This window comes from Moschus berezovskii, chromosome 19 (genome assembly GCF_049115385.1).
Source record: "Moschus berezovskii isolate FMDL1 chromosome 19, NW_MosBer_1.0, whole genome shotgun sequence".
NCBI lineage: Eukaryota > Metazoa > Chordata > Mammalia > Artiodactyla > Moschidae > Moschus > Moschus berezovskii.
In genome coordinates, this window is record NC_142478.1 from 1,397,471 (window position 1) to 1,421,773 (window position 24,303).

Genomic DNA, 24,303 nt, shown 5'->3' on the forward strand with positions numbered 1-24,303 from the left:
GGGGCAGCCTGAGGTAACCCACTGGGCCACCAGAACACCCATGGCCCCCAGTTCCCCGGGAGAGGCAAAGGCAGACTCTTACTCTTCAGGCCTCAGGGGTCAGCAGTGTCCAGAGTGCAGGACTGCAGCATAAAGGCTGGTGAGGGCATTTCCTCCAGGACTAGCCCTCCGGAGTTGCATCTGGTCAGGCAGCTGCCTGCCACCATGGCTGCAGAGCCCAGGGAATTCGGCCAGTGAGATTTGTGAACAGCCTATGCTGTTCATCACTTAGAACCAAACAGATACCTTGCAAGGGTGAAAGGCTGCCAGGAGGTCCCCTCGTGATGGAAGTGGTCCTCGTGGAGACTGCTGGGCCTCAGGAATGCACGCGTGACAAACTGTGACCTGAAAACACTGCACGGCCCTGGGTGTGACACTGTGATACAGGACAGTACCTGTGGGGAAGTCTCTGTTCTTTCTCACAGCTGCCTGTTCATCTATGATGATCTCAAAATAAACAGTTACAGCGAAACACCATGGGTGCTCAGTGGCTATTGTCAGGGGACAATGACTGCTAAGAAGCCACATTCCCACTGAGTTGAAGAAACGTCAGTTAGTTGGTGCTCCCACTCAGGCTTGTCGGTTCCTCCCCCCACACAATCACAGCGGTCACTTTTGATTTGGGGGTGTGGGGAGTTCTGGGGCTAAAAAGAGATGAGTGCTGGGCCAGGGTCACAGAATTAGCATTGGAGGTAATTAGATATGAGGGTTTATAAATAGACTGCCCAACAAGATGTGATGAAATCCCACAACTCATTCTGTGGGATTCCCGCAGAGAATCCCCATCCTCGGAGGAAGCCCTGGAAATCCTATGCCAAAGGACCCCATCTTGATCCGTACGGGACAGCCCAGACAGGGGCCACCGGGTTAGTCTCCCCAGAGAGCGAACCAGGGCACGCACGCCGGCGACCAAGCGTGCACAGATTTGGAGGTCTGAGCCCACCCTCGGGTCTGGCCCCTCTGCCACCACTCAGGTTCTTCTCCTTGCCTGACCAAGCCGGGCGGGGGAAGCGCAGAGAAAGGGCGAAAGCCGTATCCCAGGCAACTGTAAGCCCGAGGCCCCCTCCTCCAGGACCCTGAACAACTGCTGCTCTTCATCTGCGGCAAGGTCCACCCCTGAGACCCTCGCAGACAAAAGCTTCTGCCGCGAAGGTGCCGCCCCCGCAACGGGCAGAAGCGCCAGATCCTATCAGCCAATTATCCAAACGCGCACGCTTGGGCCGGGGCGCGGACAGCGGGAGGGGCCGCCGGTCCGACGCGCCCGGGGAACCTGGGCCTGGGGCGCGTCCGGAGGCTGAGGCGCTGGTACGCAGGGCCGTGCTGGGGACCGGGGGTCCGGTCCGGGGATCGAGGACTCGCTGCCTGTCTCCCCCTCGCCGGTTCCGAGGCTCCTCCGCTGCGAAGGAGGCGGCGCAGCCAGGGCCCTCCACCGGCCCGGGCCCCCAAGGCCCCTCCAGGGCCCCGAATCCGACTAGCCCCCGGGTCTCCCCGGAAACATCGCCCCTCCACCGCGCGGTGCGCCGGATCGCCGCCGGCTTGTGGAACAAAAGAGCCACTCTCGCGAAGGGTCCGGCGGCCGCGCGGCCCTCCGAGCGCCGGGGCTCTAGCCGAACCTTACCGGGCAGGCGGGCTTTGTGCGCGCGCAGGGGCGGGAAAGACGGCGGGACCCCGGCGCATCTCACGGACGCGCGCCGCGCTCCGAAGCTGTGGCCGGCGCCGGCCCTTCTCGCGCCGCGGTCCCCTTCGGGGTGCCCATTCATTCGTGCAGCGTTGGGGTGCGCAGACTGCCGGCCCCCAGCTCACCTTGCTCTTGACGTCCACCGCGCTGCAGTCGTAGAAGCCAAGGGTCTGAGACTTGTGGAAACTCCGGTTCATGGTTCCGTTCCCGCTTAGCCTCGGCTTCGCCCTCGCTCTTCGCTATGGGGACTGCAGAAGGACCCTGGGTGAGCCACCCGCCGCCGTGGCCCCAGCCCCGGCCCGCGCTCGTTCGGCCGCGAGGCAGCTCGAGTGCAGCGGCCCGAGCAGGGCTGGCCGCGCGCCTTGGGCACTCTAGGGGCCGCGCGCGGGAGGAGCCGGGTAAGGCGGCTCGCGCCGCCCCAAGGGCCCGACCCCCGATACCCTAGAACCCACATCCCGCCCCGAGCCCGGAGGATCCGCCACCAATCCCTGCCCAGCGCCCAGAATACCCGCCGCCAGTCCCCGCCCCGGACCCAGAGCACCGGTCCCCCGAGGACCAGCCCGGAGCCCGGAGGACCCGCCCCACGAGCCCCAAGGGCCCACGTCCTGCTCGGCGGCCCGTAGACCCGCCGCTAATCCGGTTCCCCGAGGACCGGCCCGGCGCCGAGAAAACCCGGCTCACATCCCGGGGACCGGTCCCACGAGCCTCAAGGCCCAGGCTCGCGCCCTGAGGACCCACCCTCCGAGTCTGGAGGACACGCCCCCCCGTCCCGAGGACTCACCCGACGCCCCAGCCGGGGCTCGTCGGCCCGCCCCCGGAGACGCCGCCGCCGGTCCCCGCCCCGAGCCCCGCCCACGGGCCCGCCCCCGAGGACGCGGCTCCCGGGGGTGCTCACTCCCGTCCGCAAAATCAAGAGCCGGGGAGAGAAGCCCGGTTGAGCCGTCCGGGACGCCCCATTCCCACCTCGGCGCCCACACTTTTTCTCCCTTGCTCGCTTCCGCCAAGATTTTGTTAGCATCCTCCCGTCGTCCAGGAAAGGGGTCTGTTTTGGCTGATTTTTAACGTTGTTCTTGGGTGATACCGGACTCACGGAGGCCTGACCCCCTTGGGTCCACCTGTCCGTTAAAGCTGCCAGGTGGTAGATGGTTGGGCAGAGGTTCTGCAGGGAAGCAAAATCCTAAGGCGTAGTCTAGCACAGGCCAAAGGCAAAGGGGTTCGGAAGGGTCAGAAGCACCTGTTGGCCTGAGAAGGAAGACTTTTGCCAGGGCTGGTAGAAGCAAGAAACTGTTAGAAGAAAGACGTCGTCAGTTGTGAGCGATGTCATGGGTGCTTCCTATCTAGAGTGCTCTGGAAGTGGGGCTGCGGAAACCGAAATCCTCGCTCTTGAGGAATCTCTGATGAAGCCAAGAACACAGAACAAGTAGGTGCTTCAAGAGTGCTGTGAAGCGTGCTACACAAATTTGCAATCCAATTTAGTAGATTATATCACTTTTTCTTAGTTGAATTCATAGGAGAAAAAGGAAGAAGAAATACAAGCATGCTAATTATACACACAGAGGGGTGTATTAGTTAAATTTATGGCTTTAAATGTAATAAAAAACAGAATTAGAACAAAAATATAGCCTCTCCAAATTTTCAGAACATTCTATATATAGAGAGAGTGCAAAACTAATGCAAACATACTGTGAAATACTTATAAAATTCTTTAGATAGGGACTTACCTGGTGGCCCAGTGGTTAAGAATTTACCTTCCAATGCAGGGGACAGGGTTTCTATCCTTGGACAGGCAGCCAAGGTCCCACATGCTGCCGAGCAGCCAAAGGTGCATGTGCAGCAGGAGGAGCTGCAGACTGCAGTGCAGAGCCCCTGCAGCCAGAAAGCAGTTCCACAGACAGAAAACACAACTTAAAATAAATAGGAACTGAGTGTATATATACCTGCATGCCTATAAACGTGAATGAGATAAAGCACACCTATCTTAAGACTTCCAGATTTGTTCATTAAGTAATACCCAGTCAAAGATGGTAAAGGAGATACAACTACAGCACAGTGACACAGGAAGGGTGAGATTCAACACAGTGAGAGAGAGGGGACGGGCCTCTTAAGGTTACGTGGCTTTAGGGACAAAGGCGTTACCCTGTCCATCGGAAATGAGAAACCACAGGTGAGAGGGTTCAAAAAAAATCATAGGGACAAAAATGTTTTAAGGACAATGTTATTCCTTACTCCTGTTAAGTTTACTCAATTGTTATCAACTCTTTTCACCAGACTTTGGAATCTCTTACATGATATTTAAGTAAAAGGCTCTATTTTTTGGGACACATACACACAATGAGCCTTTATAATGAAAATGGTGGTATGCCAACATGAAGATCTAGTATATGTGAATACTGCATTGATCAGCATTCACAAAATAAAATGACAGGAAATAGAATGTGAAATTAACTACTGTACCTTTGCTAAAATGCACTGTGCTGTGCTAAGTTGCTTCAGTCATGTCCGACTCTTTGCAACCCTATTCAATGTAGCCCGCCAGGCTTCTCTGTCTGTGAGATTCTCCAGGCAAGAATACTGGAGTGGGTTGCCATGTGCTCCTCCAGAGGATTTTCCCACTCCAGAGATCTAACTGCGTTTCCATTGTCTCCTACATTGCAGGCGGATTCTTTACCCACTGGGGCTTCCCTGGTGGCTCAGATAGTAAAGCGTCTGCCTGCAATGCAGGAGACCCAGGTTTGAACCCTGGGTCGGGAAGATCCCCTGAAGAAGGAAATGGCAACCCATTCCAGTACTCTTGCCTGGAAAATTCCATGGACAGAGGAGCCTGGTAGGTTACAATTCATGGGGTTGCAAAGAGTTGGACACCACTGAGCAACTTCACTTTCTTTCTTTACCCACAGAGCCATCAGGGAAGCCCATAAATTCATTGTGAAATAAATCTGGAGAATTCAAACACAAAATAGAAAATGTTAAAATCAGTCATAGCCATACTACTTAACAATCAATTTTATTACCTTTTGGTATATTTTATCTTTATTTCTTTTTCTGCATATATATTGATATATCTTACAAAATTTTGATCTTTTTGTTACCTCATGTTATATAAGAAGCAATTTCATTAAATGATCTTAGAAAACATTGTTTTTAATATTTGTATACAGGTATAATTTTAATCATTCCATTATTGGATATTTAGAATGTTTCCAGTGTTTAGATTTTATATAATCCTGTGTTTCTTGAATTTACTTATTTCTGATTTCATTAGAATCAACTCCTAAAAATGAAAATACTAGGCCATAAAGCACACATATCTCTAACCTCTTCAATACAGATTGCAAAATTGCAGTACTTAAATTTTAATTTTTATTTCCTTTTAATAAATATGCTGTTGCATGCCAGGGACTATGATCAGAGAGGCAGTGATTTACAGTCCCTGCTCTTAAGAGAAACAGCAGGCTGGCCAGAACTTGAGTTCCAGAACAAGTGAAGTAAACAGGCAGACAGAAGAAACGCTGAGAGATTTCTGCAGAGTCAAGAGGAGACTATTCCAGACAGCACACTGAGCATGAGCATTGTTCTGACAGCTAGAAAGGACTGGGATCAACCTGTCATCTACACGAAGTCTCATTCATTCCAGGTAGAACCAAAAAATGTCAAAGATACACACTGGGCAAGTAGCAGAGCGAACTGTGTACAGAAGTGCTGACTTTCTCTCAAAGGGAAATTTCCTAAGCTTAATGCAAGTTTTCGGCCCCAAGGACAGTCTCAGGTTGCTGCTGCCACTTGTCCCCCGGGGGTAGGAGCAGCTCCGGGTGTGCTCACGGGGTGCTCCCGCCCAAACGTTCTAAGAAGGAGGGAAAGAGGCTGAGATGAGCACGTCCCTAGGCGGGGGAGAGAGGAGGCTGAGGCCACCGCACTTGGTGGAGCAGCTGTCACCTTTGCCACGCTGGTGGCCCGCGGTCAGAGCCCCGCCACGTCTCTGCTCGGTGCTGTCAGTGGCCCCAGGCTCACTGCGGCCTTTCCTACCCATCTCTCCTCTCCTCTGCTGCAGTCTCTCGTCGGTTGGCGCGATCAGCAGGAGGAAAGGCTGGGAACACTGGCTGGTTGCGTGTGGAAGCCAAGCGTCCAGCTGAGACTCGAACAAGGTCCTTGAGGGCTTCAAGCCTGTGGGTGGGTTCAGTGTAGACAATCAACTTGCCTAGCAGAGTCTTCCAATGGGAAAATCTCTTCAGAGTCCAGAAACTTGATTGAAAACCTCCCTGTGAGTCCTGACCTGACTGGCACCATGGGGTCAGGGAGCCTTGGGAGGCCTCACTGGGAGGCTGTCTGCGGCTGGCAGGTACACGCTTGCCCCACAGTCCCGACATAAGATGTGGTTCTGTTAGTTACCACTGAGCTGGCTGCCTCAAGTGTCCAGAGCTGTGAGTGCAGTTAAATGAGGAGGCCCTCAGCAGAGGGCTGGGAGCACGGGGAGGCCTTTTACTTCAGTCGTGCGTCCTGCTGGCACCTGTGAGGGGCCTGGGTCTGGCCGAGCTTGGACTGTCCTCTCAGCTGAGCCTCAGCCTTCTCTATTTGTGAGGTGGGCATCGCGGCTCTTCTCTCACCCACTTCATGGCCGTATCCTGGCAGCAGAAGGACACCACGTGGCCCCACTTTGCAGTCTTTACAGAGGCCTGTCAGTCAGAGAGGCTGCACCGTCCCTGGACCACAGCTGGGCCTCGTGGAGAGGGTGTCGGGAGTGTGCACGGCCCAGCAGAGGCATGTCTACATGGAAGGCCCAGCTGCAGAGGTGCACACTCCCCATGTGTACACGGCTACAGACTACACACAGAGACCAAGAAGGAAAACGGGCAAGTGCAGGGGTGCAGTCCTCCTCATGTCTATGGCTTCAAAGAGTCCATCTGAAACTGGTACCCCATCCCCCCAGTATCGAAGGAAACATGCCACAGGCCCAGTGAATTATGTTTCCCCAAAGTCCTGGGTATGCCCTCACAGTCGTCAGTATCCAAAATGGAAGTAGCAGTAGACTTAAAATCTTAACCTCTAGGGACTTCTCTGGTAGTCCTGTGGCTAAGACTCCACATTCCCAATGCAGGGGGCCCAGGTTCGATCCTTAGTCAGGGAACGAGATCCCACAGGCTGTAACCCAGAGATCGTATCCTGCAACTGAAGGTCCTGCATGCTGCATCTAAGAACCAGTGCAGCCAAACAAATAAATGGAAAAAAAGGACATCTTAAAAAAAAAAAAAAAACTTCTAGGTATTTGAAGACCAAAGGTGTTTCATCAGAATGAAAAGGGATTTAATAATGAAAACACAGAAATAAATTGTTTTTAAGACCCTGATAACAGAGAGGAGAAATGTCATCATCACATGAGTTACTTAATCAACAGGATTTTTGGATGCCATCTGCGGTGGAGAAGAGACTCCAGTCCCATCCCCGACTCCAGAGTGCCTGGTGAGTCCTGCCTGAGGGCGCCTGGGCTGACCAGAGCAGGGGGGCAAGTGAGGGGCTCCAGGTAAGAACCATGTGGCCCTCCCTGCCGGGACACTCAGTGCCCAAGACGGCCCTACACAGAGCAGTTCAGTCCAGAATGTCAGCAACGCCGAGGGGGAGAAGCCTAGGCATGTGGTAATGCCGGCCTACAGAGAAGGAGGACAGCCCATCCCTCTCCCTGCCCACGAGTCAGGGGCGAGCCTATCCTGTAGCTTGGTGAGACTTAAGGACCTTTTGTTGTCCACTGTTTGTGAGTGACCTGGTGGCCTGGCCTCAGGAGTTGGATATCGAGGGCCTGGTTAGCCCCCCGATTCCCTGCGCTCCCCTTTGCTGTGGAGCAGGGTCTGAAAAGTCAGGGGTACTGCTGGGCTTGGTGCTAGCAGGCTTGGTCTTGGTCTCACTGGTAATACATAACGTGGAATTTGGGTAGAAAGAGACAGACCGGGCCAGTTAGTAGTGAGGCCGTGGCTGCTCTGTGGAGCACCCTTTCGTCACATGACTCTGGGTCAGCTGATAAACAGAGGTCTGACAAGGACACAGACTCACACCAAGTCTGCAGCCCAGGCCCTTCAGAGTGTGCCCCTCCAGACGGCTCTCCCAGCCAGACACCCCCACCTCGACCCTCAGCGTGCTGCCAGCTCTGCCCTGGATATCTAGGAGTAGTGTGGGATGTGATGTCCATCCCAGACTAAAGTCCAGGTCAGAGGGGTCAGTCAGCCTGAGGCAGAGAGGACATGGATCCATAGGTTAGTGGCGAGTGTGTCTTGGGATGGAATCACAGGGAGTTTTGACTTCCTCTCCATTATTTTCTGCATTGTAAAAATATCTGTATGAGAATACATTTCTGTAATCAAGACCTTGTTAGAATGGAAGCTTAGTGGGGAAGCTTTGCAAAAGGATCCTGCCCGACTCTTGACCCCCTGTGTGAAGTTGGGGCCTGGCCAGCAGTGCTGACCTTCTGAAACAACGTACAACCTGTAGACAGGGCACGCTCCTTTCTGGAAGACTTGAGTTCTGTGGTTCTCAGCTTCCTCAAATCACTACAGACAGTGACTGCAGCCATGAAATCAGAAGATGATTGCTTCTTGGCAGGAAAGCGATGATGAACCTAAACAATGTGTTGAAAAGTAGAGACATTACTCTGCTGGCAAAGGTTCATATAGTCAAGGCTACGGTCTTCCCAGTGGTCATGTATGGGTGTGAGAGTTGGACCGTAAAGAAGGCGGAACGCCAAAGAATTGAACCGTGGTTCGAAGAAGGCTGGAGAAGATTCCTGGAAGTCCCCTGGATAGCAAGAAGAGCAAACAAGTCAATCTTAAGGGAGATCAGCACTGAATATTCACTGGAAGGACTGATGCTGAAGGTGAAGCTCCAGGATTTTGGTCCTCTGATGCAAACAGACGACTCACTAGAAAAGTCGCTGATGCTGGGAAAGATTGAGGGCAGAAGAGGACAGCAGTGGATGAGATGGCTGGACAGCATCGCGGATGCAATGAACATGAACTTGGACAAATTCTGGGAGGTGGTGAGGGACAGGGAGGCCTGGTGTGCTGCAGTCTACGGGGTCACGAAGAGTCGGACACAACTGAGCAAATGAACAACAGCAACAGCAGTGCTCCACAATGTCCACAGTTGCCCGTGGAGAACGCTACGCTGGGCACAGACCTGTGCTAGAGAGGGGTGCTGCTGGTGTTGCCCATCACAGTTCAATCGCAAACAACCAGAGCACAGCTCTTTGCTTTATATTTTTCTTCGCCTCTGTGGACGTTGGCTGGCGCTTGGCCTTTGCCTGCAGGGTATGTCGTCTTTCGTGTGTTGACCGCGGAGCCAGCACTCTGCTGTGGGCTTGTGCTTGAGTGGAGGACGGCGCTGTGAGGGGGCCTTGCTGCCCCTCCTTCCCAGGCCCACTTCCTCTTGTTCAGTCCAAAAGTCTGCCTCTGCTTTTCCTGTGAAAGCAGCTGCTTCCTGTCTGCTGGGACCTGGGCTTTCCCGTCTGTCTTCAGTTTTCCGTGTGCTCATAGCTGGATAGAAACCTGCCTGGGGTTGTTTTTCAGGCAAACTTGAAGTAACTTGCCCACATAGATTAGTCAAGAGCCTGTAAGTCTTGAGGGGATTTGTGGAAAGGACCTAGCAGAGTCTCCAAGAACCTGAGGAGGCAGTGGCTGGAGACAGGTGAGCCACAGGTTAAGGATGTCTGGGTCTCATTGTGTGCGAGAGTGGCTATGTTCCTGCACTGCCCCGCCTCAGGCCCTCATCCGTGAAGTGGACATAGTGATGAGAACTCCCCTCACGAGGTTGTCATGAAGATTAACGTGTGACCCCACAGAACACACAGAGCAGCCCCTCATGGCAGGAAACAGCTACACGTGAGCCGCTGTTGTAGCCTGATGGCTTCACTTTTCTCCACCAGCTCCTTCTCCAGTGGGAAGCAAGGAGGGGTGTGCTAGGGGGAGAAAAGACAAGGAAAGAGGAGCAGAGAGGTCCAGGGAGCAAGGGCTTCTGTTGCTCGTGCATGGGTGGGTGTGGGGTCCAAACTCGGCGCTCTGTACCGGAGTGTGTGAGCAAGGGGCTGGGGCCGGGAGCAGAGCATTCACCGACCTCAAGTAGGTCTGGACAGAGCAGGAAGACACCAAGTCTGTGCTGCTACAATCCCAGCTGTAAAGGCCCAATGCAATACTTTACCCTCCTGAGTCCCTTAGAAGCTGGGAGGTGCTGGTGCAGAGCACAAATTTCAGTGACGCCAGATGAATAAGTCCTGGAGGTTGGCTGTTAAATATGGCTCCTATACTTCACAATACTGCACCATGTACTTAAAATTTACTGATAGGATGGATCCTATCTTAAGTAGTCTTACAATACACATAAATGATGATGATACCGGTAATTATAAATAAATGTTTATGGTGTAGACTGTGGTCATGGCTTCATGGGTGTAACCTGTCTCCAAACTCAGCTTTCTGTATGTCTATCATACCTTCATAAAGCGGGTTTATAGAAAATGGAATAGGGGAGAATACAGTCACCCAGAGTACTGAGCACATTGCCAGTCACAGTAAATATGCAGGTAAGTGTAGTTATGGTTTAACCTCGGCTCGGGGCTGACAGTTGGTCCCACAGGCACTTTGCTGGTGATTTCTGGGTCAGCTGCTCCCCCGTCTCAGCACAGGGCTAGCCCATGCAGAGACTGGCTCCAGATGGTGCTCCTGACAGAAGGTGGGACGGCCACAGACACTTGGTTTCAGTGACTTGCTGTTCCCTCCCACACACATCCTCTCACTGTCCTAGTCCCTAACCTTGAACTCTTGGAAGAAGCTGAGTTTGAAGATTCCTGAAGACATTTTGCAGCAGGCAGACCTGTTTTGTCATCTCCCTTGTGTCTGGAGATGAACGTGGAAAGACAGTACTCTAAGAAAACAATCCTAAACACCAGGCGAGCTCACCCTCAGGTGCCTCAGACTTCAAAGAAATGGCAAACTAAGCAGCTCGTTTTATACATGGCCCTCTTTAACTACACATCTATGCACATAAAATGAAACTGTACTGAAATAAATGTTATAACTGAACGTTTGCTTTGCAAAAGACACTTTGGTGTAAAAGTCCCTAAGAAAATGTGTTTTGTAAAGGACCAGAAATGCATGAAAGTACAGATGCAAAGTATGATTCATGGGTAAAGAGCTGTTTCCTAGTAACTCAAGGTGAAATGAGTGGACTCTGCTATTTGGACTCCAGCTGCATCTCGTGACCACTCATGAGAGTTGTTGGCAGGACCTTGAAGGGCTGGCTGGTGGGCTTCAACTGGGAGGATGGTGGGCATCCCTGGTGCTCTGGGTTCAGCAAGACCTGAGGTGGGTGAGAAGGGAGTTGGGTGGAGGTGGGTGAGGACACAGTTTTGCCCAGAGCTGTCTCGGTGGCCTGTGTCTGGGGAAACAGAAGGCCAGAGCAGGCCTGGGTGACCCAAGGTGCTGGCTGATTGTCTTGAGCTGGGCCAGCCGTCATCTCTTCCTGGTGCCTGGTCAGCCCCTCAGCGTCCCCTGCTGGTCGTTTCCTGGTCACACCGACCCCTGTAGCTGTTGAAGGAAACCTTTGTGTCCACCTCCTTGAGCCTCTACAGCTCCACCCCGGTCTGGCCGGCCCTGCACACCCCCTTGGCCCTCCTGTTGTCTGAGTTGTTCCCCTGAATGTCTCCTCTCGTAGCACGTGCCACACCACATTGTCATTTTCTGTTTCTCTGTCCATCCTTTCCACTGGATGTGAAATTCCACTGGGTATGCTGGCTGACGGACAGCAGCTGCCTGGATCCTGGACCGGTGGTCCTAGAACAGGAGGCGCAGGGCAAACCTTTCTCTCCACATGCCCCCAGCCTCGGTGGGTGCAGGGCCTGGGACAAGGTGGGGCCTGGGATTTCTGGGTCCTTCCAGGTGCAAGTTGTTGTATGCAAGTGGATTCTGCATGACCACATCGTGTAACCACGTAACATGGCATTTAGTCTTATATAATAACTGTTTGCAAATAGGAATACTCACCAATGTTTAAATTCCCAAGGGATTTGCAAAATAACTGGCTAATTCCCAGTGAAAAAATCATCCTTTTGTCTTCAACTACAAACTGGTTCTAATGGTTATTTTGTAAAATTAAAGGGTGAAAGACAGACACAGCAGAACCACCCCCAAGAACAACAAGCAGTTTCAGGGAGCTCCCTTGTGGTTATTCCCCTGCTTCCCCTGCAGGGGGCACCAGTGTGGTCAGGGAACTAAGAACCCGAAAACCATACTGTGACACCAATAAATAAGCAAATATAGATAAAACCAGAAAAATAGCTTTCTAAAAGAAGAAGAAGGAAAGAAAAGCAGTTCAGGACACAAATCAGAGTTGGTAAATTGAACTGATGTGGAGTGTAGGCCTGAACCACCTCTGTTCCCACAGTAACTCCTCATGAGACCATGCGGTGCCTGGGGGCTGCAGCGAGCACTCCTAGCTCCACGTTTTGTGGGCTCTTAGTCAAGGCTATGGTTTTTCCCGTGGTAATGTATGGATGTGAGAGTTGGACTGTGAAGAAAGCTGATAGCCAAAGAATTAATGCTTTTGAACTGTGGTGCCGGAAAAGACTCTTGAGAGTCCCTTGGACTGCAAGGAGATCCAACCAGTCCATTCTAAGGGAGATCAATCCTGGGTGTTCATTGGAAGGACTGATACTAAAGCTGAAACTCCAATACTTTGGCCACCTCAGTTGACTCACTGGAAAAGACTCTGATGCTGGGAGGGATTGGGGGCGGAAGGAGACGATGACAACAGAGAATGAGATGGCTGGATGGCATCGCCGACTCGATGGACATGAGTTTGAGTGAACTCCGGGAGTTGGTGATGGACAGGGAGGCCTGGCGTGCTGTAATTCATGGGGTTGCAAAGAGTCGGAGAGGACTGAGCGACTGAACTGAAATGAAATGAACTGAGGGGAGCACGAGTCTGAATCCCCCTTGACAGAGGAGGCTCTCCTAGCTCCACGTTTTGTGGGCTCTTAGGGGAGCATGAGTCTGAGTCCCCCTCTACAGAAGAGGCTCGAGACGCCTTGGGACAGCCCTGCAACTGCGCTCCAGTGAATGACCAAGGGTTAGGCCTTCCCAGGGTGATGCGTGAGGGGAGACTGCATCCCACTGCAGTCATCCCTGCAGCTGAGGGAAACAGAAGCAATCTTTCCCCACACTTCAAGTGTTTTTTTGTAGGTAAATTATGTTCTGAGATAAAATTACAAGTTATTGTTTAAAAGAGCCAACAACTTCTTAAATGGATTTATTAAATAGTCACTGGTCACCAAGACTTTAATCTGTAAAGATGGGGGTTAGGAGAAAATCAAGAGGGTGACTCTTTTATGACTGAATATCTGTTACAGATATATATATATAAAGATATATATATATATAAATACAGATATATATCTGAGGAGATATATTGATTGCCTGTATATATATCAGGCATATATATATATATATATGTTTCCTAAGAAAACATCTCTAAGATATGTTTTGTCTGGATAATAGGAAAGCATTACTATAATATTTGACTCAGTTTGCGGTTGTATTTACAGTGCAACCTAAATTATTTTCTGGAGAAGAAGAAGTGAATTTATTTTAGGATTTCCTTTGCTGTGCAAGTGCTGTTGAGATTAATTAGGTACAATTTGTTTATTCTTGTTTTGTTTTTGGTTATTGTAGGAAGTGGATCCCAATAGAACTTGCTGTGATTCGCATCAAAGGGTGTTCTCCTACGTTTTCCTCAGGAGTCTTATAGTACCCATCCTTACGTTTAGATCTTCAAACTGTTGGGAGTTTAATTTTGTGTGTGGCGTTAGGGAGTATTCTAATTTCACTGGCCTTTTCATTGTTTAAGAAAGCTCCACTCTGTCCTCCAGAGTGGCTGTTCGCAATTTGCATTGCCAGCATCAGTGTGGGAGGGTTCCTTTTTCTCCATACTGTTTCCAGCATTTATCCTTTGTAGGGTTTCTGCCAATGGCCATTCTGACCGCTCTATGGTGATCCCTCGGTGTAATTTTGGTTTGCATTTCTCTAATATTTAGCAATGCTGGCATCTTTCTTTTCATGTGATTTTTTAAAAGGGTGTGAGTGAAACATGTCTCTTGAAATTGGCTTCTTGAACTTCTGCTGTGTATTGGACTTTTTAAAATCGATGACCATGCCCAGGACATTTCTTGAGAGCAGGTGACTTTCACTTACAGCCCCGCAGGTCGTGTGAACATTAAATGCCCATCAGTACACCTTTTAAGTGCTTTCCTGGTGGTTCAGATGGCAAAGAATCTGCCTGCAATGCAGGAGACCTGGGTTCGATCCCCAGGTGGGGAAGATCCCCTGGAGAAGGGAATGTATACCCACTCCAGTATTCTTGCCTGAGAAATTCCATGGACACAGGAGCCTAGAGGTCTACAATCAATGGGGTCGCAAAGAATCAGACATGACTGAGCCACAAACACACCTTAAAAGTTGCTGTTACAATGAATGGCTACAAGATGGCAGCATTTCTTCACGCCCCAATATTTTTTTTCTTTGGTAATTTCATTTTTATTGTTGTTCAGTTGCTAAGTTGCGTCTATTCTTTGCAACCCCATGGACTGCAGTACACCAGACTTCCCTGTCCTTCACTAAATCCAAGAGTTTGAACAAACTCATGTCCATTGCGTTGATGATGTAATCCAACCATCTTGCCCCCTTCTCTTCCTATCTCAGTCTTCCCCAGCATCAGAGTCTTTTTCAATGAGTCAGCTCTTCAAATCTGGTGCCAAAGTATTGGAGCTTCAGCTTCAGCATCCTTCCAGTCCTTCAGGGTTGATTTCTTTAGGATTGACTGGTTTGATCTCTTTGCTGCCCAGTTCAGTTCAGTTCAGTCACTCAGATGTGTCTGATTCTTTGCAATGCCATGAACTGCAGCACGCCAGGCTTTCCTGTCCATCACCAACTCCCGGAGCTTGCTCAAACTCATGTCCATTGAGTTCATAATGGCATCCAACCATCTTATCTTCTGTCATTCCCTTCTCTTCCTGGAGAGGAAAAGTTAAAATTTTACCTCCTTCTGCCTCTGTAATCATCTTGCTCCTTGCAAAGTCTGGATCACATAGTCTCAGAAAGTGGGGACTTGCAATACTAGGAACTGGAGTTTATCTCACACACCCTTGTCCTGCTCTTTGCAATCACCCAGCCCCTGCAAACATGCTTAACCATGCCTGTCCAGGTCAGGTTTCCCCCTCTCCATCTTGACTGCTGTTCCCATGCGTGCGAAACCCCTTAGTCTAAACCAGCCTATTAACACCTAGTGTTGCCCACTACAGTCTGTCTATTAAAACTCTGTAATCCCTTCATTCAGGGCTCAGAGCTTGGAGTGTTAACTCCTCTGAGCCCGCTGGCATAATAAACCTGAGTTCTCCAACTCTTCAAGTATGGTGCTTGGTTTCTTGAGTACTGGTTTCTGCAACATTTCTGAAGGCCCCAGCGAGATTCCAACCACGCCAGTCCCTTGAGGCTCCAGACTGGTGGCTTGGCCGGGCTGGAGTGAAGGAACCCCGAGATGAACGAGGAGGCGAGCCACCTGACCGTATTCCGGGTTCTCCTTTGGACCAGCATTCAGACTCTCCCGACGGCTGAGCTCCAACTGTACTCATTGGAGGGATGGACCAACCCACCAGGAATGGCCACAGGATAAGGTAAGACCCCAGGGCCGATCCCCAGGCAGGAACCTACCCCAAATGGGTGGAAGAGGAGACTGATCACCTCCTTGGACTCCCAGGAAGGAAGCATCAGATAGGGAGACCTGGGAACTCAGGGTAAGGGAAGCTTTGTGATAGCCTCTGAATGATTATGAGTGTGTGATTGCTGATTGAGGAGAGTGAGAGAAATTTTTCTTTTTGGAAACTGAAAAACCAATTCTTTTTGCATATGCAATTAAAAACAACTAGCTTATAAAAAGACCTGCCTTGGGGAAAGCTTGAAGTAAACTGTTTCCATGTCCTTGAAATACACAACCAGCTTTGCCTGAGACCTCAGTCTTGGGCAAATTAAAACTTCAAGTGAAGGGAAAAAAAGGGGTTAAAGATATATTTTATTTTATTTTGCAAAATGCAGCAAACATTTTAATTTATACATGAGAAAAGGAAGTGTTTAAAAGGGTATGCATTTCGAGTTATTGCAGGTTATTTGTGAGAGAATTTCTGCAGGTAAAACATGTTTAAATTTAATCAACAGTAGCGTGTCAGTGTATTTAAAATCATGACAAAAATCTTCTCTCTGGTCATGTTGCCCACAGCAAATTATTATGATGTTGTATGTTTTAGGGCAAGATGTCAATAGAGAATAAATCCCCTGGCATTTTGGTTTTCTTCTGGAGATTAAAGCTGATTTTTTTTTTTTTTTTTTTTTTTGTTTTTGTCTTGGGATAAATGCAGCAGCAAAACACAAACCAGTTAATAAAAAAAAAACAAAACAAACATTTCTGCCATAACTCCAATAATTTTCAGGACACATCAACCGACAGTAGTTTTGCCATTCCCTTTCATTTAAAGGTTATGTCTCTGCACTGATGACTTAAGTATGTCTGTAAAAGCTTGTTCTCTGTTAAGCCAGTTTACTGACTACAGCCTGGTTGAGAGAATTTAGTTGGTTGGTCCATTTATCTAGTGCAGTACGTTGGGCACCACACCTCTTCTGATGATCCGGTTCAAGGAATTGGCTGACTTGATCAATTCGGCCATGTATAGTGTTATCCAATATGCACTGCCCCAGCAAGCTCTCCACATCAGCTACATCCATGTTTAACTCCTTAGAAATAAAAGGAATATGTGTTCCTGTGTAAGGCTTAATTAATTTTATAAGCACTTGTGTTCTGATGTTTCGCAAAAGTTCTTCAATGTGTTCCCTTATGAAAGGATCATCCATGATGTTGCTGTGATTTGTTTTCAGAATCTTTTCAAATTCAATGTCATTATTCTGATAGGCACTTACTTAATTCGTCATTGCCAGAATTTCTGGATTATTTTTATAAGGTTTGGCCTCCTGTGAGTCAAATGGATTTATTCCCGATTTCAATAGCATATTTGCTAAGACTAAATATTTTAAGCAAGTGGTTCATCTTGGACTTCCCAATACATCATAATTCTTAAAGGCTTCAAAAAAATCAGTGTGTGCCTTTTCAAATTCACCTTCTCTCAAGTGCATTTTACCACCACATTCTCTGATAACTCCCATGATCAGTGGATGAGGGATGGCAGACGTGATGTGAAGTGACTGTTCATAGAGTGCTTTAAGTTTTTTGTTATTTTTCTGTGCCATGTACATTTGAATTTCCAAAGCATATATTTCTAATAACTGTGTGCCTTTTTTCAGGTCATCTTCTCCATCATCAGTTTGGCAGGACTGATGTAACTTGCATAAAATATTTTGAAGTTTTCCATATTCCTCTCATTCTAAATATAATTTCCCCAGCATAGTGTTTGTCTTAAACTACAGTCTGTCATTCTTAACATCTTTCAAAGCTTCCAGTGTTGTTTCATAGAATTCCTGCAGTAAATCCTTCTGACATAAAAAATCAGAATTCTGCTTAGAAGTAGAGATATAATCAAGAATAGAATTAATAGATTTTTCAGAATAATTTTTTGTGACAGCACTCCGAATATAGGTCAATAGTTGTTTATATCTGTTCATCATCTCTGGAAAGTTTGTCAACTTGAAGTTAATCTTATTTATTTGTTACAGTGTTTTAAATCCCCATTCTTCTTTTTCACCTTCAAGTTCCAAAACCTTTTGGAAACTGCTTAATGCTGCTTTTAGGTCATCTTCTTTTAATGCTTTGGAATTAGAGTACTGATTTTCCAAATCCACATTTGGCTCAGAGTTACTATCTTCAGAGTATTCCAGGTCGTAGGCCTCCTCATCATCGCACATGAAATCATCCTCCATGTCAGACATCTTGGCTGGGATGCAAAGATATATTGTAAATTTCAAACAGAAAACTATAAGATCTCAGTCAGTCAGTCTGTCTGGATTTATGTATGTCTCACTATATAGCTTTTTTCTGAAAATACTGCTGAAGTTGTAAATGAGTTTTAATTTAATTGGAGAAACCTGTATGCAGGTCAGGAAGCAACAGTTAGAACTGGACATGGAACAACAGACTGGTTCCAAATAGGAAAAGGAGTGCGTCAAGGCTGTACATTGTCACCCTGCTTATTTAACTTCTATGCAGAGTACATCATGAGGAATGCTGGGCTGGAAGAAGCACAAGCTGGAATCAAGAATGCCGGGAGAAATATCAATAACCTCAGATATGCAGATGACACCACCCTTATGGCAGAAAGTGAAGAGGAACTCAAAAGCCTCTTGATGAAAGTGAAAGACGAGAGTGAAAAAGTTGGCTTGAAGCTCAACATTCAGAAAACTAAGATCATGGCATCTGGTCCCATCACTTCATGGGAAATTGATGGGGACACAGTGGAAACAGTGTCAGACTTTATTTTTTTGGGCTCCAAAATCACTGCGGATGCTGATTGCAGCCATGAAATTAAAAGACGCTTGCTCCTTGGAAGGAAAGTTATGACCAACCTAGATAGCATATTAAAAAGCAGACATTACTTTGCCAACCAAGGTCCGTCTAGTCAAAGCTGTGGTTTTTCCCGTGGTCATGTATGGATGTGAGAGTTGGACTGTGAAGAAAGCTGATCGCCGAAGAATTGATGCTTTTGAACTGTGGTGTTGGAGAAGACTCTTGAGAGTCCCTTGGACTGCAAGGAGATCCAACCAGTCCATTCTAAAGGAGATCAATCCTGGGTGTTCATTGGAAGGACTGATGCTAAAGCTGAAACTCTAATACTTTGGCCACCTCATGCGACAAGTTGACTCACTGGAAAAGACTCTGATGCTGGGAGGGGTTGGGGACTGGAGGAGAAGGGGACAACCAAGGATGAGTTGGCTGGATGGCATCACCAACTCGATGGACATGAGTTTGAGTGAACTCTGGCAGTTGGTGATAGACAGGGAGGCCTGGCGTGCTATGATTCATGGGGTCGCAGAGAGTCGGACATGACTGAGCGAATGAACTGAACTGAACTGAAGGAAAAGTAAGCCCTTACAAATCAAACAATTCTAAATACAAGAAAAATTAACCTAAATAAATTTCAGATTTAAGTGAACTGGGAAATATTCAATGTTAAATATCTAGCATTAATGTTTGTTTGGTAATCTAATAAGAAAGTAGGATGCATGTTTTTAATAAAGAAAATATAAAAAAATAAAATTACATTTTATAAAGGGAAAAGAAAGTAGGTCTGATTTACAGGTGGCTGTTACAGAAAGTGATTAAAAGGTTTGTGGAAGGTAGACCCTGAAGAAGTTTTGTGCATGGTCAGGGCTGACTAAGTTTAAAATAAATTTAATCAAGTTTACCTAAATGAGTTTAAAGTAAGCTGGTGGAAAAACAAATTCGGCCTTTCTCTCTGTTACGAGGACAAACTTTCTTCAGATATTGAACTGCTTTTAATAATAGATTTGTGGTTTTTTTACCTCTTAATTGACCTGTTTTATATTTACCTTTGAAATCTTTTGTTAACTTTGGCTGAGTAAATAACTATTATTTCACGGTAACTTATATGATCCTACCTGACTATTATAAACCCTTTTGATATTTATTGACAAAACTTCCTAAATAACTTGGCTTCTAGCTAACTTTGGGATGCTTCAGAGGCCCCTGAGACATCCCACAGAGCTATTAAGCTACCTGGGTTCACTGGACATGTTAAATTACTACATGGGAAGTACTGTTAAAGGGGTGAAAAATCTTTTCAGGTTATACTGTCTGGTTGATGTTACTAATGTAGATATTCTAAAATTATGTGAAATTCATATATATCTGATATTCCCTGATGAAATATGGTCAATTATAATTCTAGTTACCATATTAAAGTGTTATGACCAGGTTTCTTTGTCAATTGCAATAGAATCAGATTTTAAACATGCCTTCTATGGTTTTACTCTCATGTTTTTAGAAGAATATTGATAGTTCTTCAAGATTTATGGAAAAGACGTTCTAAGATTAAACAGGTAAACAAATTTTGTTATAAACAGTAAGCTGGTACCAGACTGGAATTTGGTCTTCTCTCTGTTTAGAGAACAAAGTTTTCTTAAAATGCAGCTTTTGATAACAGATTATGAATTTCTTTGCCTTTAAGTGATTTATATTTGTTTTTAAAATCTTTTTGTTACTTTGGTAAAGTAAATAAACATTATTTAAGATTATAGTATTTGTGGACAAAGCTCATTCTGCTTCTGCAAAAAGTAACCCCTCATTGCTATCTTGATATCCTTAAAACATGGCGATAGTCTGCTCTTAAATCAGGAAATTAAAAATGGATAAACAACAACTGAAAATCAAAAAGCCAGGGCTATGGGAAGTCCAAAATGGCCACTTGGCTTTTCCCAGTTCCCTGACAAACCTTATTTTTATTTGATGGGTTAAAGCCTTACCTGGCTACACTGTTAATGCCCTCACAATGAGTTCTCCAGAAAAAAAAGAAAAGAAAAAATTATGTGTCACTAAATATTAAGTTCTAGTTTTGTTAATTAAGGTCTGTGCTTACTAAGACTTACTTCTGATCTAGTTCCTTGTTATGCTGTATTGCTAAAAGTTTTAATTAAGTTATTAGAAAGGACACTCTAAGATTGTTTCCAAAGCTTACCTCGGTAACCAGTCTTTGGATAAAGGTCAGATGCTCCATGGTGTACAACCAGGAGATTGACACTTGGCTATAATTATTGAACTGAGACAGGTGACCTGGGGTGTACAGGGCTATACCCAATGAAAGTTCTTGACTTCAATTCTTGCTTGTGACTTTACTAATGACTGCTAGCTATATTATTTTCTATGTAGCTTGTTTCAGAAGATTATTTCTTATGTTTCCAAATGTGTGACTGAGCCTATGATAAAATGCTGATATGCAGTTCCATATGAGATCAATAATTGTAATAATGTAAATCTAGATATGGGAAGAAGCAACAAGAGGAAATATTTTCCTGGACCAAGAGGCTATTAAGACAGGTAGGGTCCAGTGACTTGCTACTTACAAGGCCTTGTCTAGTGACAACACATTGAGTCAGTGGAATCTTTGTTAGATCCACTAGGAATGAGCCTTCCCAGCACCGCAGGACACAATGACCATGAAATGTCCCCAAAACACGGTCAAATATGACTATGAAGGGGCCCTGCTGACTAGAAGTTGGCCCTTGCCAGGGATTAAATCATGGCCACTACAAGAGGCCAACTTTCAACACCTCTTTGAAAGGAGTTCAGGATTTGAAAATATAAGGCATTCTGTGCTCGGGGAAAACCCAGAAAAACAGGCTATTGGATAGTCAGATGTTATCAGGTAAGGATTTTTATGAGTCCAAGTTCTTACATCTTCTCATGCCTAGAGAAGCACTAATGTCACCAACCAATGTCTGGACCTGGTTCTTCTAGCTAGTGCCTTGGCAGCTTTCCTACTTCTATTAATCTTTGGGCCATATATCTTTAACTTTCTTGTTAAGTTTGTGTCTCCCAGTAGTAGTACGACAAGAATATCCCCCGGACAACACCCAGACAGTGCTGCCACAACAAGCTGCCTTATTCTCATTTCCCTCTGTAAATGAACTTCCATCTTATATGGAAGACCACCCCCAGTGATCAAAAAGCTCAAGGGAGACCAACAACAACTAGCTGACCTGGAGATGTCCCAACCTCCAGGCCCTGGGAGCAGCCTTCTACCATATCGCCTGAGAAAGGACACCCATTCCACTGGGTAATTGGGTTCATCCCTGTCAGCCAGGAGATGAGGTATGGGTTAAAGATTAGAAAAAGGAACCACTTCAGCTAGTTTGGACATGCCCTCACAGGATCGTCCTGGCAACCCCTACTGCTGATAAAGTTACAGGCGTCATCCCTTGGATCCACCGCACCAGAGTCAAGGAGGCAGCAGCTTCCTGTGATGAGGACGCCTGAAAAGCAGTTAGGGACCCCAAAAACCTCCCCAAGGTCCAGTTCCAAAGACAACGGCCCTCACCCATGAAGGACGCTGAGCTCTGCTCTGGTTGTTCTGGGAGCTGACTAGTCAACGCACAGCAGAAGCTTGAGGATTCTACAGCCTTGCTCCAGCCACACGCCGGCAGCTGACTGGTCAATGCATGGTGGAAGCTTGAGAGTCTGGCTATCAAAATATCAATGGATTTTCATTGTCAACCCTGGACTCTACCCCTGATTGCTATTGTTGCTATGCTGTTCGCTACAGGACTGGCTTCAGTCGCACCCTGGGATTGGGATTTGGGTCAGAAGCTGCGGTTAGCTGTCTGTCATCTCACTGTGGTGGAAGCCCCATTCTTATTAGCTGTCTCTTATGATCAATTCTCCCTATTAACTAAATTGCCCCACAGTATAACTGACCTCCCTTCGTGATAGGCTCAGTTGCTATAGCCGTGACAACCCAAAGATGGGGAGGAAACCTTTTGCTAGTGTTCAGTTATCTGTTACATGCAGGCTGCTTTGCAGCCTTTTGGTGTCCTGTGCTGTAACAGATGGTGCCGCCCTCATCAAGGCCTTTTCTTTGTTTGTGGGACAGATGCTTACTTATGTCTACCTGTCAATTAGATGGGTATCTGCACCTTAGCCTTCCTCAATCCCTAGATGAATATTGTCCCTAACAACCAGACTCTCACCCTATGTTTCACAGCACATATGCCATCAAAAAGAGCCATCCAGTTTATACCCCTACTTGTTGGTCTGGGAACCATGGCTGGAACAGTTATGGGAATACAAGGAATTGCTTCATCAACCACCTTTTACCGTACACTATCAAAAGACTTCACAGACGACATTGAGAGAGTAGCCAAATCTTTAGTGGCCTTACAGGACGAACTGGATTCCCTGGCTGAGGTGGTTTTACAGAAAAGGAGGGAGTTAGATCTACTGACAGCTGAAAAGGGAGGACTCTGCCTCTTCTTGAACGAAGAATGCTGCTTTTATGTAAACCAATCAGGCATAGTTTGGGACATGGCCAACAGCTAAGGGAAATGAACCATAAAAAGGAGAGAGAAACGAGTAAATTCCTGGGGTAACTGGAACAATATCTGGAGCTGGACATCGTGGCTTCTCCCTTTAACCTGTCCTCTCTTCATGTGCTTTGTGACGCTCTTGTTTGGCCCTTGTATTTATTCTCAATGCTATTACCCAGTTCATAACCTCTCAGATTGAATCCATAAAGTTACAAATGGTAATAGCTCAATATAGCCCCCTAAACAATGGAGAGCTCTGCTTATCCTACTTCTAACTTGAATTTTGAGCATTACCTTGCTGGAATGTGAAATGAGTGCAATTGTATGGTTCTTTGAATATTCTTTGTCATTGCCTTTATTATATATTGGAATAGTATGGTTTTTTAGGTGTCCAGGAACTTGATTCAGATATATGTAGATTTGTGTCTATTCTTGCTCTGAACAGTGTGTTCAGTAGGGCTCTCTTTGCAACTCAGTATGTCCTTTATGATTATCTATCGGATACATATTAGTGTATATAATAATGAAAAAGTCTTAATTTATCCTTCTTCCTAACTTTTTTTGTAACTGTAAGTTGGTTGTCACAGTTGGTAAGTCTGTTTCTCTTTTGTTTAGTAGTTTATTGGTATAAATTGATAGATTCCGCCTATAGGTGATATCTTATGATATTTCTCTCTCTCTGATTGACTTCACTGTGCATGGTCGTGTCTTGCTCCATCTCTGCTGCTTCAAAGACGTTATTTATCTGATTCTGCTCTGTGAGTGAGGAGGATTACAGTATCTGGTTGTCTCACTCAGTCTTCTCTTTCCCGCCCCTGAACTTGCTGGCTGAGTTTCCATCTCAGCTCTCATAAGAGTGCTGCTCTGGATACAGGGGCGCACAGTCATTTCAGATTATGAGTTTCTCCATATCTGAGTCCGAAAGTGGCATTGCTGGATCATACGGTACCCATGTGTTGAGTTTTTTAAGGAATCTCCATGAAGCACAATCTGGAATCAAGAATGCTGGGAAATATCAATAATCTCAGTTATGCAGATGACATCACCCTTATGGCAGAAAGCGAAGAAGAGCTAAAGAGCCTCTTGATGGAAGTGAAAGAGGAGAGTGAAAGTTCAGTTCAGTCGCTCAGTCGTGTCCGACTCTTTGCGACCCCATGAATCACAGCACGCCAGGCCTCCCTGTCCATCACCAACTCCCGGAGTTCACCCAAACTCATGTCCATCGAGTCGGTGATGCCATCCAGCCATCTCATCCTCTGTCGTCCCCTTCTCCTCCTGAGCGACTGAAATGAACTGAACTGAACTGGAGAGACCTGATGACACACTCTCTACTGATGCTTCTCATTCCTTGACTGAACATAGGCTTCTCAGCTTTCTGTGTGCTCAGAATCACACACTGCTTGAAAACACTTGTTGGGTTGGAAGTCATTTTTCAGTCGCAATATCACCCAACTTTGTGACCATAGGGAAGGCCTGCGCACACACACTCGGAAAGGCAAAGCAACAGCTAAGCATCTATTCCAT

The 24,303-nt window shown here is 47.0% G+C and overlaps 1 protein-coding gene and 1 pseudogene across 1 annotated transcript in view; both read right to left on the reverse strand.

Moving 5' to 3' along the window:
- LOC129535983 (ankyrin repeat domain-containing protein 26-like) overlaps positions 1–24,303 on the reverse strand; it is a 185,177-nt gene that overhangs the window by 118,461 nt on the left and 42,413 nt on the right. The window lies entirely within an intron of this gene.
- LOC129549546 (COP9 signalosome complex subunit 2 pseudogene) lies at positions 16,324–17,673 on the reverse strand (annotated as a pseudogene).